The sequence below is a fragment of the Mus caroli genome, chromosome 12 (genome assembly GCF_900094665.2).
Source record: "Mus caroli chromosome 12, CAROLI_EIJ_v1.1, whole genome shotgun sequence".
NCBI lineage: Eukaryota > Metazoa > Chordata > Mammalia > Rodentia > Muridae > Mus > Mus caroli.
In genome coordinates, this window is record NC_034581.1 from 25,752,175 (window position 1) to 25,764,977 (window position 12,803).

A 12,803-nucleotide genomic window follows, 5' to 3' on the forward strand; every position below is an offset into this window, starting at 1 on the left:
GTTGTGGGTAGCTGGCGAGTGTCAGCAGACCCTGCGCCCCAGCTGCCCTCTATTTTGTTTTTTTGTTTTTGTCTCAATGATGACAGAAAAGTAACAAAGCCAGAAAATTTGTACCCAACCCAGAGTTGTTGCTGTAATAAATCTATGAGTTTCTTAGGCCTGTGGAACTGGTTTGCTGTGTCTTATGGGTCATTGTGGGAATGTGGAAGGCCAGAATGTAATAGAAACGAGAAACTAAAGATGGCTGTGCTGGTGAAGTTTCAGACAAAAAACAAGAGCTCTGTTGGGAGGTGGGCTAGAGGCCACTCACATTACATCTTGTCAAGGTAATTTAGCTACATTCTGCTGTTGTCCTGAAATCTTGTCTGGAGCTCAATTCAAAAGTAATATACTATCACTTTTTCGGGGGTAGGGTGGTGGCGGTGTCGAAACAAATCTCAAGACAACATAGGAGTCAGGCTGTGGCATGGTTACTGATTATTGCATCTAGCCAGATTTGTGTCAAGACTGCAGAGCCCGAACAGAGCAGAAATGTGCAATAACAACAAAAAAATGTGTAGTTTGGTAAAGAAAGGCATGCAGGGCACTCAAGCTGTAGACAAAGTGGCTGTAATTGGTAAGTGGCCAGAATTAATGCTATTAAAGAGAAATTATACACCCAGTGGTTTTTGGGTGAGACTTAACTACCTGCAGGAAGTTCCATGGTACAAAATGTGAGCCCATTTGATAAAAGCTTCCTTTAAAAGGTAGTAACTAATAAAATAGAGTCTTGCTCAAAAAGGGACCACTAGGGTAATATTTTCCATGTTCAGGCTCTAAGGCACCCATTCAAAAGCTCCTCCAATCAGGGTCCACACACCTGAATTTGGCATCATCTATGAGGTGTTGCTTTTCATGGCATGCAGAATGCAAGGGGTACGGAGTAATTGAGGCTGGCACCAATGTTCCAGAGAATGACTGTTAACATTGGTTATCACGTTAACATACTTGAAAAGGGAGAACCTCAGATTGGCCTGTGGAATATTTTCTAAGTTGTTGACTGGTGTAGGAGGGCCCAGCCCACTCTGAGTGGTATCATTTCCTAGCAGAAAGAAGCTAGCTGAACAAGCCAGTATGCAGTTCCTCCATGAGCTCTGCTTTGGGCTTATTCTCTGAGTTCCTGCCTTGGCTGTGGCTTTTCTATTCTATTTTTTGCTCTGAGCATTTTGTTACAGGAACAGAAAAAAAAAAAAAAAACTAGAGCACAGAGATAGGTGATGTCTTACAAGCCACACAGGGGTCTTGAGGATCCCCTGAGAACTGTAAATAAACCACGAAGGTAAAGCTTCTGTCTCAGGAAAGACCCCGGGATGTTGGCGGTGTCAGGAACATCAGACTTCCTCCAAGGAAAGCTGCATGTGCTAAATAGGTCCAGCCCGAGAGAGGCACTGCCCGAGCTGCTGGTGGAAGGGTTCTAAAAGTGGACCCAAGCCTGTTGGAGCCCACATGATCCTAGCATATGCCAGATGTGGGGCAGTAAGGTTTGATGCTCTCTTGCTTAGCTTTGGTCTTGTCTTGGTCCATGTTTTCCTTTTATCCTCCCCTCCCCTCCTCTTTGGGGAAGGGAGTGTTTACTTTCTGCCATCTTAAATTAAAAATACGTGACTTGGTTTTTGTTTTTAATTTTACAGGGGTTCACAATTCATAGAATCCCTGCGTTCCCATGGAGGGCTAGGAGTATGGAGACTTTTGAAGTTGCATTGAATGCTTCTTTTGTTATGAAATGCTGGTGAGACTGTGAGGGCTGGAATGGAATAACAGCTTGAGTCTTATGTGGTCTCCTCAGGGTCATGTCACGACACATTGTTTACTAGCTGATAAAACTGTTTCAAGAAGCCCTAGAATGTTTGCAGCAGGGAGCATGTTTATAGAGGTATGTCACTGGGGAGGTCAGACCTCCAGGATTATAACCCAGCTCTGCTTCTGGCCTGATCTCTCTGTTTGGTATGGCTATGGGCAAGGTATGGACAGCCATGCTGCAAGTTCCTATTCCAACAGACTAAGGCCCTCCAACTGTCTCTGCCCCTCGGATCTATAGTGTCTCAACCTTCCTCCTTGAAGCTGTTTCTGTTAGGTGTTTGGTCTCAGCGATATAGAAGTAATGACTCCAGTACGTTATCAGAACTGGGTCATTGATGACTATCTTGTGGTGATGTGGTAGAGGGGATCACATGAGAGACTGCCAGAGAAGATCTTCTGTCATTGGGATGGATAAGAGAGAGAATAAACAGAAAATTACAAAGAAAAGCAAGGGAGTCCCAAGGAGAGCAGACATCATGATCAACACCATCCAGGAGTCAGGATACAGGGTACAGTTGTGAGGATGTCTTTTGGCAGAATGTTGTTAGAACATACTGAGGATGTATGGATTCCTTGTAGGAGCTGATGGTCTACTCTCAGTTGTGCTCATCTCATGCAGTTTCTCTAAGAAGGGCAGGAAAGGCCTGAGAGGAGCTGTGTGGTCTTTATAACGATGCTCTTCTCAGAGCCCCACATCTTCAGAGCAGTTTCTCCTAAGGACTGGTGCCCTAGGTATCCCAACTACCCTGTGCTCTAGGGATAGAATTTTTACACACAGAGAGGAGATGCCCTTCACAAAGAATTTTAAACTTCCATAATATTCTGTGAATATGTCTCTCTTGAAAAGTCCCCACACCAACTGAAGATGTGAGAAACAAGAAGAAAAGGAGAGCCCGTGTGTTTATATCTCTATATCAGACTGATGAGGTGAGAGAAGGGAGCACAGACTGAGAGAGGGGGCAGTGTATGTAGACAGAGGGCGGGCCCAGGGGAGGAGTGATTCTGGAAGGAGAATACTCAGAGTGGGGAAGAAGGAATGAGGGAGGAGAACACTCAGGGGATGTGGGGATGAGCTGAGGAAGTTTGGCAATCTAAGAGAAGAGAGAGCAGCCTAAGGAAGGATAAAGGATGACTAAGAGAGTAGGGCAGAAGATGATTGGAGGGAGGAACGCATTCCAAGAGGCAAAACGATGACCTGAAGGAGGGAACAATTGTGATAGCAGAGGATGGCCCTTTAGATAACATTTTATCTCAGACTTCCTAGTTGTTCAATAGTAACTCACCATGTGTCTTGACAGAAGTTCAGTAACAGGTTAGACACGTGTCATTGAAATGGCAGCCCCCAAATCAGCTCTGTACTGACCCTTGCAGTGACTGTGGTACAATGTAGGGTGACATGATGCAGGAGGTGTGATGATGGAGGGTGGTGTGATGATGCAGGGTGGTGTGATGGTGCAAGGTGATGAGAAGATGCAGATGGTATGATGGTACAGGGTGTTGTGATTGTGCAGGTGGTTTGATGTAGGTTGATGATGCAGCTGGTGTAACGATGCAGAAGGATAATGCGGGTGCCATGAGAATGCAGGGTGGCGTGATGCATCTATACAAGAGCACATGGTAAAGTGGTATTCTTATAAACAACCTAGAAACAGAACTTTATGAATATAACTTTATGGAAAAGAAAAGTGAATGTTGGAGAAGCTGCATCGAGGGTTCAAATTCAATGGTTTGAAGCCGTCCTCCAGCCACCTCCGCAAACTCGCGAGGATGTGAGTAGGTGTGACAAGCTTTATGCCATGTCCTTCTTCCATGCCTTAATTAAAGCTGGGCGCGTTAATTTTTCTCTAACTTTTTAACTCAAGGGTCATTCATAGCTCTTTGACAATAGAAATCCAACAGATTTTTTTCCCAAAGTAAACAATAATTAGCCAAACTAACACTTAATTTGATAAACATAATTTGCAGAAAGCCTGCATCCCACATTAACACAGGGATTATCCACTCAACATTTTCTTGAGAAATCCATGATGTGAGGTGGGGGTTCCAGGAGAGGCTTGTGTAGTTATTCACAAGCTAGCTTGGTCTACCCTGCCTGGCACCCGGTTCCCTGTGGGGCTCCTGCTTTGTTCTCAGTTCCCTGGCTTAGAAAAAAAAAACCATAAAGCTTTAAAGTATAGGCTCTTCAATTTGAAGGCAGAAATATTAATTTACCCATATTTATCAAGACAGGTGTGATGGTTTATATATGCTTGGTCCAGGGAGTGGCACTGTAAGGTGTGGCCCTGTTGAAGTAGGTGTGGCCTTATAGGAGTAGGTGTGTCACTGTGGGCGTGGGTTATATGTGCCTCATCTTGGCTGCCTGGGAGTCAGTATTCTGCTAGCAGCTGTCAGATGAAGATGTAGGACTCTCAGCTCCTCCTGCACCATGCCTGCCTGGATGCTGCCATGTTCCTGCCTTGATGATAATGGACTGAACCTCTGACCTTGTAAGCCAGTCCCAACTAAATATTGTCATTTATAAGGCTTGCCTTGGTCATGGTGTCTGTTCACAGCAGTAAAACCCTAACTAAGATAGGTTAATCTACCACCCTACTCACCTGCTCCCATTTCAGGCTCTCAGAACTGCTGACATCTCTTTCTCACTGGACCAAGGACCCTACAGACACCAAGTTCCAGGTGCAGAACTGAGGCCCTAGGTTGCACTGTAGGTCATGGAGGAACACCTGCTTGAACTGCTCACTAAGGTGAATCTTCTCCACCTTAGTCTCTTGTCTCGGGGGAGGATATAGACTAGCAGAGCTCTGATACACACTATCATCTAGGATCCAGGTCTTTCCATGTTGTGAGCTCCCTGAGGGTTTCCAGAGCCTCTGCAGTCAGCCATCTTGGGGAGCTAAGAGGCATTCTTAGCCTGAGCCTGGAAGAAGCATGAGACCATGGCTCACTTCTAACTGTCCAGAGCTCATATTTTCCAGATGACTGAGAATGGGTCCAGCTGTGTCTGGAGAAAAAGCCAAGTCCCATGGCATCTGAGTCATGACTTCCTCCAAAGGCTGATGGCATAATGGAGGCCTTCTGACATTGTCTGTTTCTTATGAGGTTGTGTGGGAATCAGGAGGACTATCTATGACATGTCCTTTCTCCTGTGGTTATATGAAATCACAGAGACTGCTGGGTATTTACTCTCCCTTTCAGAGTCAACAGGGATGAGAGCCATCTAGAACATTCCTCACATGGTCTGAGGGAATAGCTGAGGCCATCTGGCATGTGCCCTTCCTCGTAAGGATGTATGGGAATGAAGGAGGCCAGGTATGAAGACAGTTTTCAAATGTTACAGCATTGCTAATCTGTTTACCTGTGTCAATTTCTATGTGTGTGTGTGTGTGGGGGGGGGGNGCAGAATGGACCGAGTCATAGCTGTGATCTGTGAATACAGACCAGGCCTCCTGGGGGACCTAGGAGGACAGAGAGCGGGCAGAGAGGTGAGGTCCCACTGCATATGGTTATAGTGTTGACTCAAGCTTGACCAGCCTCGCAGCCTTCTCTCTCAAGCCTCAGCTATTCTGAGCGTGCCCCACCTTCTCCCCACTCCTTGTAGGATCAGCTGCAGAGTCTCTGCATGTATTCCCTCACATTTTTTTCTTGATTCCACTTTACAAAGTCCTGGCCTGGCCAAGCCATCAGGAATTGCGCTGGAAGATGAAGGAGGGGCGAGTTCCTGGGCCAAGCAAGAGCTGCTAGAAACTAGAGGGAAATATGATGTCAGCTAAGCCTGGCAGATGCTGTGGTCGTGAGAGTGTCTGTGCTCTCTCACTGTCAGAGACATCAGAGTGAAACAGTAAACTAGGGATGCCACTGAGACAGGTCATCCTCAGAGAATGTGGGACAGAGAATGAGGGGAGACAAGTATTCACAGTGAGACCTGGGCCCAATCTGGCTTCCAAGGAAATCCTCTGTGGGGCCAGGTGCATAGCTATCAGTTTTGAGTCAGACAAGCAGAAACAGCAATGATTGAGAACTGTCCAGAGCAAGAAGCCCCGATTTTCCTGCTGAACCTGGCATGCATTGGGGCTGTGGGACTAAAGTAGAAAAGTGTAGAGAAGCTGGAGTGATGGATATGATGCCTGCAGCCTGAACTCTCTGGGTGTTACCCTGAGAATTCCAGGAAGAAACTGGACCTGGGCCTTGGCACCCTCCCAGGCTCAGAAGGAAGGACAAACTTCAGGGCACATCCAGTGCCCTCATGTGAAGGTCTAGGAGCAGACACACACATGGGTCTAGTGAGTGGAGATCAGTCTCAGGGAAGCTAGGAGATAAACACCTTGGAGCCTGATGCTGTGCTGATGTGGTGGTTCGGGGACCCTTATGAATTCAAGTTTTCCCCCTAAGAGCTAGACTTCAGCTTCTGTTGCAGTCTCGTTCAATATAAAGGCCCCATGGCCCTGCTGTGCCCCCCAGGATGAGGGTCGATGTCACTTGCTCAGTATCCCAGCACTGGTTGTCACATCTCAGGCTGGGTCTCTGGTCTCTTGCCTGCTAGGCTTCCCCAAAGCCACTGAGATGCTATTTCTAAGTGGCTGGGCTAGAACTCTAATACTTGGTATTAGATTCCAAGTCTCCTGGTCACATACACAGTACATGGCGACTCATTCAAGGACAGGTAGGTGGTCACATTGTCTAGATGCATTCACACAGCACTCTGCCCATTTCCCCTTGCTTGCTTACGTAAATATTTTCCCAATACAATTTGTAAACTTGAGCGAAAGAGAAAGCGTCATTGGAAATGTCTTAGGCTTATGTGAAACCGTTTGTACCAAGAGTGTCTTAGGAGGTAATGTTCCCACCATTATTACTGGCTGGGTTTAAATTGCATATAAATTAAGATCCTGAAATGAGGATAAATGTAGCCTAATAAGTTGTAAGTTTTATTCCCTGTAACTGTACAGAAAATATTTTAATTTAAAAGTTCCCCTAGTTAAATCCTGCTCTAAAGGCATCATCTCAGAAATTAACACATCATCATTGCTTTCTCTTTCTTTTTGAAATAAAAATTTCATCAAAATTTCCATGTATGTTGTGTTTGGTTTGGAAGCACATAGAATAACATATCCATGTATGATTTTCAAGTTCTTTCTAGACAATTTCTCTCTCTCTCTGGCTTTGAGACATGCACTGTGATTTAGCCTATTCAGATAGTTCAGCCTCAGAGAGCCACTGTGACATTGGCTCTAAGAGTGAGAATCATCATCTGGTGTTTATTGTTGTCCCGGCAGGCCTGCGGAGGATGGCGGATGGCTAGAGAGAGCCAATGGCAACTGAAGGGAAAGTGGGAGACTGGTGTGCAACCCCGAGTCCTAATCACCCGGCTCAGAGCCCCTGTGAGCAGACATGGTACTATAGCGAGCCCTAAGGTGCAGCTCTGGGTTCCCTGTGAGGAGACACTTTGTAAGGCTCTAACATGCTACCCTGTGTTCCCTATAAGTATACACTATACAGAACCCTAGTATCCCACCCTGGGGTCCCCTATGAGGGTATAGTGTACATAATACTGAACCCCGATTCAGAAAAAGCTGCTTCTTTATGACATCATACTTTATGACATCATACTTTATGACATCATACTTTATGACATCATACTTTATGACATCATACTTTATGACATCATACTGAGACTGAAGCAAAACCACTTCTGAGATCATTCCTGAGTATAACAAAGCCAAGTCCACAGCAGCCACAATGTGGCAGATGCCACTCCCCTGGCTCATTTGATGGCCAGAAGCTCTGACCAGAAGGCCTGCTGCCTTCCTCAGGCTTCCTAACAGAGACTCCTACCCTGGCAAAGACCTTATCAGGGTCCCAGTGGGCCTTTGTCTTAGTTATAGTTTCTACTGCTTATCATGAACAAAAGCAACTTTTCATCCTACAGCTTGTAGTCCACCATCTAGGGAACTCAGGGAAGGAACTCAGGGCAGACACTGATGCATAGACCATGGAAGAGTGCTTGCTCACTTATAACTTGTTCACCATTTCTTACACCACCAATGACTACCTGTCCAAGGTTGTCAACTCCTATGGCAAGCTGGATCCAATCATCAACCATCAATCAAGAAAAGGCACCACACACTTACCTGTAGACCAGTCTTGTTAGGAGCATTTTCTCAATTCAGATTCCCTCTTCCAAAATGGCTATAGTTTGGGTCGAGTTGGCAAAAATCTAGCCAACACAGACTTGGCATCTGTATTCCTACTTCCCTACCACAAACCTATCTCAGCTGTCCTGTGTCTGTCTCTTATGTTACATTCACTACGTCCCAGAATTTTCTTGAGTGTGCCCTGGATCAGCACAGGTGGAAGGGTATCCTCTGTGTCCTGAGTTGGGATAGCACTGCAGGGCTTAGGGCTGTTGGCAAGGAGGGGCATGCACACAGACTGTGAGGACTGACAATTCAGCATGGTGGATGGGAGAAAATGCAGCTGCCTTTGTGGGGACTATCTACCCCAAACAATAATTTCCATAGTAACCAGGAATGTGAGTGGGTACTAAAGCCCAGAACACGAAGCATCTTTTATTCCTAGATATCCCAAAAGAAACCTGATCCCATCCCAGATGGCTTTAGTGGAGCCCTTTCTATGGCTCTGTGTCTTCAGCTTCTGCCTTCACAGGTAGGGATCAGAAAGGAGAATAGTGAAGTAAACGCTTCCTTATTTAGCCAGCCCTGGGTGAGCATGCTGTGCTGGCTGGGTTTATGTGCCAACTTGACACAAACTGGAGTTATCACAGAGAAATGCCTCCATGAGATCCAGCTGTAAGGCATTTTCTCAATTAGTGATCAAGTGGGGAGGGCCCAGCCCATTGTGGGTGGTGCCATCCCTAGGCTGGTAGTCCTGGGTTCTGTAAGAAAGCAAGCTGAGCAAGCCAGAGGAAACAAGTCAGGAAGCAGCATTCCTCCATGGCCTCTGCATCAGTTCCTGCCTCCAGGTTCCTGCCCTGTGTGAGTTCCTGTCCCGACTTTCTTTAGTGATGAGCTGCAATGTGGAAGTGTAAGCTGAATAAACCCTTTCCTCCCCAACTTGCTTCTTGGTCATGATGTTTTGTGCAGGAATAGAAACCCTGACTAAGACACATGCCCAACAGCTAGCCAGGCTAGGACTGCCAGCAATGCCACCATGTTTCCCTTCTTAGGGTGTGCAGTGAAGGCTACTGGTGTAATCAGGACCAAGAATGGTGCTGCATGGTGCAGGGAGCATATGAGTGAGCGTTTGCAAGTGTCACACCTATGAAAATGCAGCATGCTGGGAAATAGCACAGTACAATTGGCATGAAAGGTTTCTACTAGGTGGAAGGGCTCCTGGGTGCTGATGGGTTTCCTTGGCAGGTGAGTCACAGCCTTCAAACTGTTCCTATAATCCCCTTTCTTCTCACTCCAACCCCCACACTCCCTTTCTCAAATGACCCTGAATGTCATGGCCCACTTCAGTTCATCTTCCCATCTCCGGATCTGCAATGCAATCACACCTGCAAAGTCTCCTTTGCTACTGACAGACACATTCAAAGCGCACAGGGCTGAGAACCAGGGCATCATTGGGAGCTGTTATTCTGCTCCAGGGATGAATACAGGTGGGATTCTCATGTCACCCCAAGTTTAGAGAGTGAGGTGCCTGTTTGTGCAGTCTCTTGTTCTCTCCCCAAGCTATTGCGGATTTCACAGAAACAGAACAATGGCTGTCACATGCTGCTGAGGGAGCACAGCATCCTCTCTTCAAGATCAGAGGAATGTAGCAGGGATGCACTGTGGGTACCTCCTGCACACTGTGACATCAAGGTCGCTGTGATCCAGGGACATTGTGGTGACAGTGACATGCTCAAGGTCGCTGAGCCCAGTGTGAGGCTAGGAGGAAAACCCCCTCCTTCCTGGGGAGCAACGCTCATGAAAGGCATGCATTTTGCTCTTAGATTTTAAAGCTCCCTTTACCTGCTGTGACACGTAGTCATGGGCCAGGAAGAGCTCTGTGTTTCTAGCCGTTTCCATGCTGTGACATCGGGACGTGCCCACCTTGCTAATTGGGGAGGATTAAATGGAGCGGGCGATCACAGAGCCGGCAGCAGCACTCTATTCTAGAGCAGGAGCTGACAGCAGCCTTCCTCTTCCTGCAGGCATGGCCCCGCGGAGCCTGCCTCCCTCACAAAGGCAAGAGGCCACACTGCTGAGGAATGGTGTCTTCCCACCTGCAGATTTCTGCTTCTCCCAGCCCGGAATAGCTCAAGTAGGCTGTGACCTCGGCAAGCACCCTTGAGAGAGTCTCGAGGCGCCTTGAGAAATTGCACAAGAGGCGCTCTGCATCTGGGCTGGATCTATTATTCATGCAAGCATGTTTCAGCTAGCTGGGTAATTTAGAGTCTCTAGGAGAGTGCTCTCTGCAGCAGCCATAAACCACGTTTCCAGTGCTCCAGGGGAAAATTACCTTTCCATTGCTCCAGCTAGGGGTCATATCAGAGACTTCACCCAGGGAAGTGAGGGCTGAGGAGGGGCTGAGACAGTCCAAGGCTCAAGGGCCCTCCAGAGCCTACACTTGGGACATCTCCACCTGTCACTTCCCAGATGACCCCTGGAGCTTCAGCTCTCTCACTGCGAAATGAATGCTGACTGCAGATGCCTAGCAGCCAGGCTTGTGCAGGCAGAGCCCAGCCCCCACCCCTCTACTCTGAGCTGCAACTGATCTGCAGCCTCTGGCATTAGCTCCATAGGGGTCATGGATACCTGTCTTCCTGACTAGGAACCCAGGAGGCTGGAGGTGCACTGTGCTAGGCACACAGAAGTAGGCACCCACTGTATGCATATTTCTCTCATCTCCACAAAGCTGCAGTCTTTGTTGTCTTCAGAAACTACACTAAATACAGATGCACAGATTCTCCCCCCAACCCCCAGAAAGCAGAGCACGGACATCAACACACAGCATTCACACATACTGAGGAGGAGGGATGCATGCACGCAAAGAGGAGAGCAACAACATCCGTTTTCAGACTCTAGACACATGACGAGAACCCGAGGCCAGGGCTGACTACAGACATTATTTTTAGCCATGAGATTGTGGCACATGTGGTGTGAATGCTTCCCTCTCTCCACTGCAGAGACACTCTCAGTTCATCCCACAGAGCCTGGCTGTTCTACAGGGCAGCATCTCAGCCACTCCACCCAGCTGCTGGGCAGGAGCCTGGGTTCCCTGGGTCTGTGGCAGTCCCTGCTCTCCACCGATGCATTGCTGGCATGACTTGGGTTCCCCAGGGCATTCCTCATTCAGTAGGTCTGGCTGCTTGCATTTCATCTCATTCCTCCGAGCCCGGATGTGACACTTCCTCAGGCTCTCCTGTGCTCATGGTTGTCGGCTGGTGACAAGGGCATCTGTGTGGATGCAGACCCCGAGGTGAGAGGAAAGATGGCTGTGAGCTGAACACCTGCAGTCCCAAAGGGCCAGCGCTGCCACCTTAGGTGTCAAATGGAGTTGGGGATGCCAGTCAGAGGCTGACATGGAGTTGGGCTCTCGCTGAGTTCCTGCCAGCTTCATGGCCCCCCAAATCATAGTCCTGTCACTGTGGGGATGGTGATGTTCCCCAGGGGAGGGGGACAGAGTGACAACCCAAATCTCATCCTTTAATTTCTTGGGGCTTTTGTTTTCTCCTGTCTATAAAAAATAAGTAAAGAACCCATCTGGTCAGACAATTTTGTGAATGTACTAAACACTACCAAATTGTTCACCTTGAAAGAGTGAATTTCATGTCAATAAAGGAAAAGATGTGTGGCTTAGTGTGTAGAGTACCTGGCTAGCATGCTGAAAGCCCGGGGTTCAATTCTCAGCACTGTACAGACTGGACATGGTGGTGCAAACCTATGATCCCAGCACTTGGGGGTCACTGGAAGGAAATCAGAAGTACAAGGTTATCTTTGGCTACTTACTGAGTTTGAGGTTAGTTTGGGCTATGTAAGACTCTGTCTTCAATAAGATAAAATAAAACCAAAAAGAAGAAAAAGAATATGTAAAACACACACCTCAGACCTTGCAATCTTTAGAGCTGTGCAGGACTTTAGAGACCATCTGGGCAAATGCCCTCAGCTGCAAATGGAGAGCTGAGACCACACCAAGGATCATGGGAGAATGCTGAAGCCCATTGTCTGTGTGTCAGCAGCAGGACCACACCCTTGCATGTTCCATGTTCTTCTTCTGAAGCGTAAGTGTCTAAACCAAGGAGACAGGATCCTGGTTGGCTGCTTTCTTTGCTGCTCATTGACCCTCTAGACTAGGTACTGGGACTAAGTATCCTTACCTGAGAACTACTGTTTGTGGGAATTCCACTCTGACAAAATGCCCTGATCCCTGGGGTATCCCTGTCCCTGGGATTCCTTGATCATGACAAGCAGCTGTGTGTGTGTGTGTGTGGGGGGGGTGACCCCTGACTCTTCTCTGGTTGCTTCTGTGGCCAGGGGTCCTGAGCCATGAGGGTTTGGTCTAAGGATCCCATGGTGGCTCAGTGCTTCTCTCAGAGAGCAGAGAGGGTGGTCCAGCAACTGAAAAGGGAGTAGGGCTTGTGAGGGAGACTCCAGGGGACTGACTCTAGAGGAACCTCATAAGACTCTTCTCTCCAGTCCCTGGGAGTTTCACAGCAGGACTTCTGATAGCAGCAGGGAGGACTGTGTACTGTTGTCCTCAGGCTGGGCCAGCAGCTGACCTCCTTACGCCACAAAATTTTAGTGAGGTCACTGTGGCTCAGGTTGCACTGGGAGCACTCCTTGTGCTCTGGATTCTTTGAGGAAAAGCTGAGATGGCCCAGTCCTGTGGCTGCTGGCCAGGAGCCACTAGTTGTCATGGCATCCCAGGAGCAGGTGCACAGGTTCTCCTGGGGTATCAAGAGATGAGGGTATATCTGGGATATGCCATGATTTCTGCTAGCTCAGGACTCGAGTGTCCCC